This window comes from Vespa mandarinia, chromosome 1 (genome assembly GCF_050613455.1).
Source record: "Vespa mandarinia isolate Hongniang chromosome 1, ASM5061345v1, whole genome shotgun sequence".
NCBI classification, from domain to species: Eukaryota; Metazoa; Arthropoda; class Insecta; order Hymenoptera; family Vespidae; genus Vespa; species Vespa mandarinia.
Window position 1 is genome coordinate 1,177,478 of NC_140810.1, and position 8,508 is coordinate 1,185,985.

Genomic DNA, 8,508 nt, shown 5'->3' on the forward strand with positions numbered 1-8,508 from the left:
AATCGAAGATGAACGAGCAAGTTAGAAAGATAGAGATGGATAGAGAGAGAGAGAGAGAGAGAGAGAGAGAGAGAGAGAGAGGGAGAGAGAGAGAGAAAGAGAAAGAAAAAGAGAGTCCAAGGGTATCGTTAGTATCGAGACACGTTCCTGGATATGCAAATAAACGTACGACGAATCGGTAGCTGCTGGGCATGGAACTCGATTTATTGCTCGATTGATTATACGACCGTCGAACTCGTTTATCGACTTAATTAATCTCGATAGTAAAAAATTTATCGACTTGTTGTATGTACGCTTATTGGCGCGATGAGAGGAAGGAACGACATCGTAATTTCTTGATATCTAAGGATTTTCTTTTTAACCAGATATCAGGGACAGGTGATTACTAATGGATTTTACGTTTGATCGATATGCAATAATTGAAAAGGAAAAGAAAAAAAAAAAGAAAAAGAAAATATACGATTTATATCATATTTTGCGGATAATTTTAAATTAGTAGCTACAAAAAATTGGTTCTTGTGAAAAGAAAAAAAGAGAGAGAGAGAGAGAGAGAGAGAGAGAAAGAGAGAGAGAGAGAGAAAGAGAGCCGAGATCGTTGAAGGACGAGTTTGGTATAATTCAGAAGAAAGGTTAGATCCGGGAGCTCGAGTCGCGTCAAGGACGAAGGGTACGTCGAAGGGTAGATACCCTCGTCACGATCGTCAGCGAGGTGACAGGTAAATACAGGGGCGAGCTCGATCTCTACCCTCGCAAAAGGATATAATCTATATATACTAACCGTGAGCTACTACCAAGAAGTAGAGAAAAGAAAGAAGAAGAGCGACATATGAGAAAAAAGGAGATTCTCGTAGTAGGTAGGTAGAGTACCGTAAGTATTAGGTAGTACACGTGAACGTAGCATTAAATTCGAGACGATGCGTCTCGTTTTCGTTTACCCGAAAGATCGGTACTGTGTTGTGACCTCGACACGATCGTGCGTGTTAAGATCGATCGATCGATCGATCTTAATAATCGACAATCTTATTGAGAAAATCTCTGTAATTCGAGGAGTACGTCGAAGTTTACGATCATTTTCTTGCTTTTTTTCTTCCTCTCTTTCTCTCTCTCTTTCTCTCATTTTTTTTTTTATAATCTTATCGAATCATCTTAAATAGATATTAAGTAGTATACTAGAATGAATGTTTTTTTTTCCCTAAGATATTTTAAAACTTAAGTGAACGCGTTCGTTTGTGCTCGCCTACGCACGCTCACGTGCGATCTCATAGCGAATAGAAAAGGGAGAAATCGGCGCGATTCGCCGATTGGCCGAGATCCACGCACGTGTGCGTAAGCGAGAAGAAGAAGAAGAGGAGGAGGAGGAGGAGGAGGAGGAGGAGGAGGAGGAGGAGGCTGAGGGGGAAAAGGGCGGTTGCCGAGACGCGGGAAAAACTGCGTCTATACGCATAGGCAAACCCGTACACGCTGGCTTCTCGACGGCTGCGGAGGCAGCGGAGGTGGTGGCGGAGGCACCAATCATTCTTTCTCTCTCTCTCTCTCTCTTTCTCTCTCGTTCTCCTTTCATTCTCTCTCTCTTTCTCTGGTTAGCTCTCGCTCTCTTTCTCTCTTCGGTAGGAGGGTTGGAAGCCATCTGCATCGCGATGAATGCCACTAACCACCCTGCAACCACCCCTGAAAGCCCCCGTGCGCCTTCGTTTCCAACCCCTCTCTATACATGTATATGCTTGTGTTAGTGTGTATATGCGCGTGTTTGTTTGTGTGTGTGTGTGTGTGTGTGTGACGCGGTCCAGCCGGACGAGGCCACGGGTTCTCATTCTTCTCATTCTCTTACGGAATCCATCGTCGAGAGATCATCGTGTTTATGGATGATGGGCTTTTGAGATTGGCAAATAATTCAAAGAGAGAAAGACTATTTTTCAAATGTTTATTTTACTAATGCAAGTGTTGTACTTGGCCCATATAAAACGTTTCGAAATTATTGGCAATCCGAATTGGAAAAGATATAAGAAGATTATATCGAACGTATAATAAGAAATACTTTTATTCTTTATTTTAGATTGTTTAAAAGAAAATGTTTATTGATCAATCACCAAGTGAATAATATATTTTATCGATTGGACAGTAATTAGGTAAAAATCGAAATTGATAGTAATAAACCGGGAGAAGATCGTATGGTATGGTTTATTTGATTGATTTATTTATCCCGTTCGTAAAAGGAGCTCAGTGATCGTCGTCATTGTCGTCTATGGCCACTCGAAACACTTTTTTTTCTTTTCTTTTCTCTTCTTTTTTCTTCTCTTTTTTTTTTTTTTTTTTTTTTTTTTTTTAATTTTTTTCATATCTCAAGGCGTACGCTTTTATTACCGTGGGGCGATGATTTGCAAAATAAGCCCTTCCGTTCGTTTGACTTTCGCCAGCTTCGCGAAGGCAAGCAAGCAACCAAGCAACCAAGCAAGCAACCAAGCAAGCAAGTAAGCAAGCAAGCAAGCAAGCAAGCAAGCAAGCAAGCAAGTAAGCAGGCAGGCAGGCAGGCAGGCAGGCAAGCAACCCAGAGAGCGGAGCTTGGGCGTTTATCAAGTGTATGAATTAAATTGCTGTTTTATTACCCCTAGGGGATTGGGGTGGTGACGGTGGTGACGATGGCAAGCAAGGGCCACCGGCACTTTCCTCTTGGCTCTTTCACCTACACTTTCGTCGGCACAAACGAGATTCGGTATTCAACGTTAAACTTCGACGACGAGAAACGATTAATACTTCTCTCTAGGATAGCCAATTCGAGAATCCATCTTTTGAGATTGTTTGGGGTTCGTTTCAAACATAAGATCCCAAGATACATTTTAGACAAGTACTTACTTACGTCGAGTAGAATGATATACGATGTGATATTTATGATATCAGTTTTGTTTCTAGATAGAAACGTAGTCATTAATACGATCATTTTACGTTAAAAAGATAACTTTTGTAATTACCAGACAACGAGTTGGTTTATTTGATCGTATCATGCATATAGATATTACGTGTAATATATTATATACGTATGTACGTGTAAACGCGAACGTTAAAATCTCGTTTAATTAAGATAATATCCCGTTAAAGATAATTTATCCTTAAGGATTATCCAAATTACGTTTCAGGAATTTCAAGGTCAGATTAATCTTATTTATACATATATACGTATATAAAATGTGATTTTATTTTACCTAACACGATTCTCGCATTATAGGAAGTATGCGAGTGACGACTGTTACGAATCGTCAGGCAACCTCCACTCTAAAACCCATGTTCAATTCTAAACACACCCTTTACATACCACCGAGCAACTCCGAGTGGGTGGGATTAAGGGGTCGGCGACACGAGGGGACATACTCTGATCGATTATACGTCACCCGATACGAGTTTCTTGGTTCACCTTTTATCGATCGATTACATGCTAGGAACTCTAAGGATGGACCCTGGACTCTAACTATCTCGAACTTACTTAAAAAAGATAAAAAAGATAAAAAAAAAAAAAAAAACATATAAATATATATAATTTATAATTTAAAGATAAAAAGAAAAATTAGAGATATATTTGTTCATGATTACAATATATATAAAAAAAAAAAAAAAAAAAAAAAAAAGAAAAATAAATAAATAAAATAAATAATCTAGAAGATGAACTCGATTTGGATTTTAAATTAAACAATCAAATACAAATTTATTGTATTCTGTTTCACTTATACATATATATATATATATATATATGTATATACATATCTATATATATTATTGTTCGTACGATAATTGTCCTATTTTTTAGGATGTCTGTACTGCGTTAGGTTAGAAAAAAAAAGAAAAAAAAAAGAAAAGAGAATAAAAAGAAAAAAAAAAGAAATACATGTATCCAGTGAAGAAGGAAAATTGCGATGGTTGTCGGAGACCGGGGGTAAATTTGAAAGGTCTCTGTCTCACTCTCTCGCCTTCTTTCCATCTCTCTTTTACTTGCAGCATCCCGTACTCACCCCTTTCTCTCTCTCTCTCTCTCTCTCTCTCTCTCTTGTATGCCTCCGAACCACGGCAATCACGACGCCTGCAATTTTTATGAAGTCCTCGTCGGGTCTTCGAGTCTCTGAATAATTCAGGGTCAAACAGGGCGAGAACGACGCTTGCGCTCTCGCAATACGCAGCCGAATTTTTATTCGTACCACGGTTAAAAAAAAAACTTCACTTCGCACATTTTTGCTCGACTTTGTTAAAAAAAAAAAAAAAGAAGAAAAAAGGAAAAAGGGTCGGGTTAAAAAAAGAAAATCGATCTAAGAGCAAAATATATTTTAACAATCGTCGAACAGTCAAATCACAATCGTTTTATTTCTGATTATGAATATTTATAAAATGTTTATTATTTTATATATATATATATATATATTTATAATTTTATATTTTATATAATTATTGTATTTTTATTATCTATAAAATGTCCACTTTGATAGTAGTTTTACTTAATGTTATATTTTTCAATTAAAAAGTCAAGTAAAGAACGATTTTAACAATTTGAGGATATTTATAAAGAAAAAAAAAAAAAGGGAAAGCTACAAATGATTAAAAATAAGAAAGGTTAAAAAAATGGAATCTTATAATAAAATTTGTAAAAATATTTGTGAATTGTGAAAAATTAATAATCTTTCTTATTTTTAATTATTTTCAATTATAATGATATACGATATTATATTATTAATAATATAATATTCCTTTATTTGTGAAATAATTATTTACTGGTAATCATTAAGAAAATAGAAAGCAATAGGGAAGTAATAAAGATAAATAAAAGTAATGTCGAATATTTACAATAAAAGTAATAACTATTTTGAAAGCTTTAAATTATGCGTTTAGGAATTACGAGCTTTGAAAATGACAATATCGTGTTATGTGTAAGAAAATGTGAAAAGAAGGAAACGTTTCAAGGGATTAGGTATAAGTACCCTCATAATTCTTCGTCAACTACAATTCTAAAATGTATAGATTTATGACTGAGAAAGGATCAAATGATAATTAGTAAAGTAAGGTCAAAACAAGACATGACGTCGACAAACGATAAAACATTTTAATATTTTCCCATTTTTTTTATTTATATAAAAATTTTTTTTTTGTTTTAACGTTATTAACACGAATCCCATTATTGCGATTTGTCGATAGAATGATCATAAAGAATTGTAATATTTGTTGAGTTAGAGTGTTAGGAACGTTATAGAAAAGAAATAAGTCGAACTATCGATTGATATTAATGTGTACGATTAATTAAAAATTCAGAAATTTTATTTGACCTATCGGAAAAAGTTACTGATTGACGTTATTGATTGAATCTCATTAAATTGAAAATTATTTATTAACACGTGATTTTAAAAAATTATTTATAATATAACTATTAGAATATCTACTTTTTGTATGAGATAATTATCAGAGATATATCATTTTAATATGTGATTCTCGTTATATAATAATTAGAATTGCTTTAATAATGATCCAAGGATATATGAAAAAATGATAAAATTAAATAGAGACAGTTGGATTAAGGATTTTAAAGAGGCAACAATAGACTTTGTGATAGGAATCAAACGATATATCGTTTCATTTTTCACAATCGACAGGAACAAGTAGCGTATTGATGAAAAATTTCTTTCTTTTAAATGTCTTTAATATAACAAGAAGAATTTTTTGTCATAAGAAATTGTAAGTTCAAATTAGACACATTAGAAACGTCATAGAATGGATATATATTAATGTAACGATTGATATATTATAGTTAAGTATATACGATAAATTAAAAATTTAGAAATTTCGTTTGATCTGTCAGAAAAAGTTACCACTTATTAGTTGAGTATTATAAAGTTTTACATTTATTTAGTAATACGTACTAACAGAACAATGGGGAATTAGAAAGTCTGACGTTTCGTATAAGAGAATTATGAGCGGTATTTCACGTTAATGTAAGGTTTTGTCAACAATAATCTAGAGTGGATTTAAAAGGTCATAAATAAATATAGATACTCAATTAAGAATTCATCCATAATTGCAATGAATACAGTAATAAAATTTAAATAATTTTTGACTCGCCTCTGTCATAAATAATATTACAAATTTTTTACTTATCTTATCTCCATTGGTTTTCCTTTTGTTCCCTACGTAAAATCAACTTATTAATAGTATTATGAATAATGTTACAACAAAGTATCAATATCTCTGGTTAAAATTTAACATATTTCCTAATGATCATGTCTATTACTTATACGATATATACGATAGAAAAGAAATATGCTTTGAAATATGCTTGTTATTTTGGATATTTTTACGTACCTAGATAATACAGTAAATAGCGATAAAGTTCCTTTGGAAAATTTTGCAAAACAAGTTATTTTTTGTTTGTTATCGACTTTTTATCAACGTAAATAATATTCTTAAATACGAAATTATCGTACGAAGAGTAAACAGTTTTACAGTTCAGATAGATGTTATCATAAATCAACATTTGACTTATTCATGGACTAGGGTGAGACAAACATAAAGAAAAAGAAGGAGGGGGAGATGAGAGAGAGAGAGAGAGAGAGAGAGAGAGAGAGAGAGAGAAAAAGACAGAGGGAGTCTCTAATTCAGTATGCAAAGTTAGGCTAGGAGGCAAGAGATGAAAGGTGTCAAGTAAAGTTCTTTTTTATTTTCCGGACTTTACAGAGAGGATCTCTACGTGGGGCATTCCTGAGGGTGGTAAGTAGCCATAGAGCTGTGTCGCTAGTAGACGGAAGCTGAGCCGGTGATACATCATGGTGCGTCAACGAGTGTCCCCGCTCCTGTAATCTCGCATCCATCAACTCCTCCACGAGTACGAAGAGAACCTTGCGAAAGAACCTTAGGAATGAGCGAACGAACGATGGCTCCTTGCTGATCGATGTCCAACCCATGGCCTCTCTTTCTCTCTCTCTCTCTCTCTCTCTCTCTCTCACTTACACGACCTCGATAACGGCCTTAGCACTCGGACCGATCGATCGGCTTCTTCTAGTTCGATTTTCATCTATCTATCTATCTTATCCTATCGTTCTCGAATTACTTCCTTCGGAAAAAAATACGAAGAATTTGAAAAGAAAATATGTTATTTTCTCTCTTTTTCTCTCTCTCTCTCTTTCTCTCTCTCCCTCTCTTTCTCTCTCTCTCTCACACATATAAAAATATGTTTTATTAAGTCACACTAAGAGGCTCGTATTTCTTTGCATTCGACGATGACTTTTGATAAACGGAAATATCACGAAAAGAAATGAAGAGAGAGAGAATGTGTATGTGTACGTATGTGAGTGTACGAGGTGAAGGAAAAAGAAAGAGGACAAACGACTCGCTTGGAAAGAGGACGAAACATGGATAGAGAAAAGGGACACTGCTAGATAAGTCGGAGGTTGTGTCGGGGGGCATCTTGCCTTCTTTCCTGCTTCCGGCCATCTTCTGCCACCCCTTTCGTACTTCTTTTCGTGGATGGAAACGACCCGAGTCCATTCTCTGGCCGTCGTATCGGCTCCTACTATCGAGAGGGTGAGGTTACTAGGATCGTGCGGTGTGTGGTGCGGTGCGGTGCGGTGCGGTGCGGTGCGGTGTGGTGCGGTGTAGTGCGGTGCGGTTAGGTGTGGTATGGTGCGGAATGGTGCGACGTGGACGGAGAAGAACGCGCTGAATAGAAGATTGGAACTCTTTCTGCGGTGACGGCGTTCCTTCCGGCGGGTGCGGCTGATAGTGCCGGCTATTTCCGCTGGCCACCGTGACATTGCTATCGCGAAGACTCGAGTTCGCTATCCCTGGGGGCCATCCAACGTTAAACGTTCTCCCAGCTGCATCTCCTCCTCACAGGGTTTTACCATGCGACAACTTTTCAACCCTTCGAATTCCGTTTTGGATATATCATTAAGCATGTTGTTCTACTTTTTTTTTTTTTTTTTGTGTCGTTATACTTTTATACTTATGGGGAAAGAAACGAAAATAGAGGAAAAAAGAAAAAAAAAAGAAACAATACAAGAAAGGAAATAACTCTGCCTAGTATTATTTCAATTTTTTTTTCTTTTTTCTTTTTTTTCTACGTGAACTGCGTGAAAATGTTCTAACAATGAAATTCACATTTGATACACATTATGATACATACGTATCATATATATATATATTGGACGTTACATTTGTACGAGTAAAAAAAAAACTTTCGAATCAATTAATTCTTCGAACTTCATGAAATATTATTTTCTAAACTCTTCGTGTGATATTATTACAATCCTCGGACATTTGGGTTTTTTTTATTCTTTCTTTCTTCTTTCTTATTCGTCTTTCTTTATAGTTTTTTTTTTTTTTTTCAATCTTTGAATATACCTACCGCCGATGTCGAAGAGACGCAATTTCCACGAAGGAAGGATCGATTTGTCAGAACGCGTTTGAAGAGTAACCTTAAAGCGTGCTTTCTCGAAAGGTAACGGTTTTGCATTACCAAGCTCGTGTGCGCACGCAACGCAACCT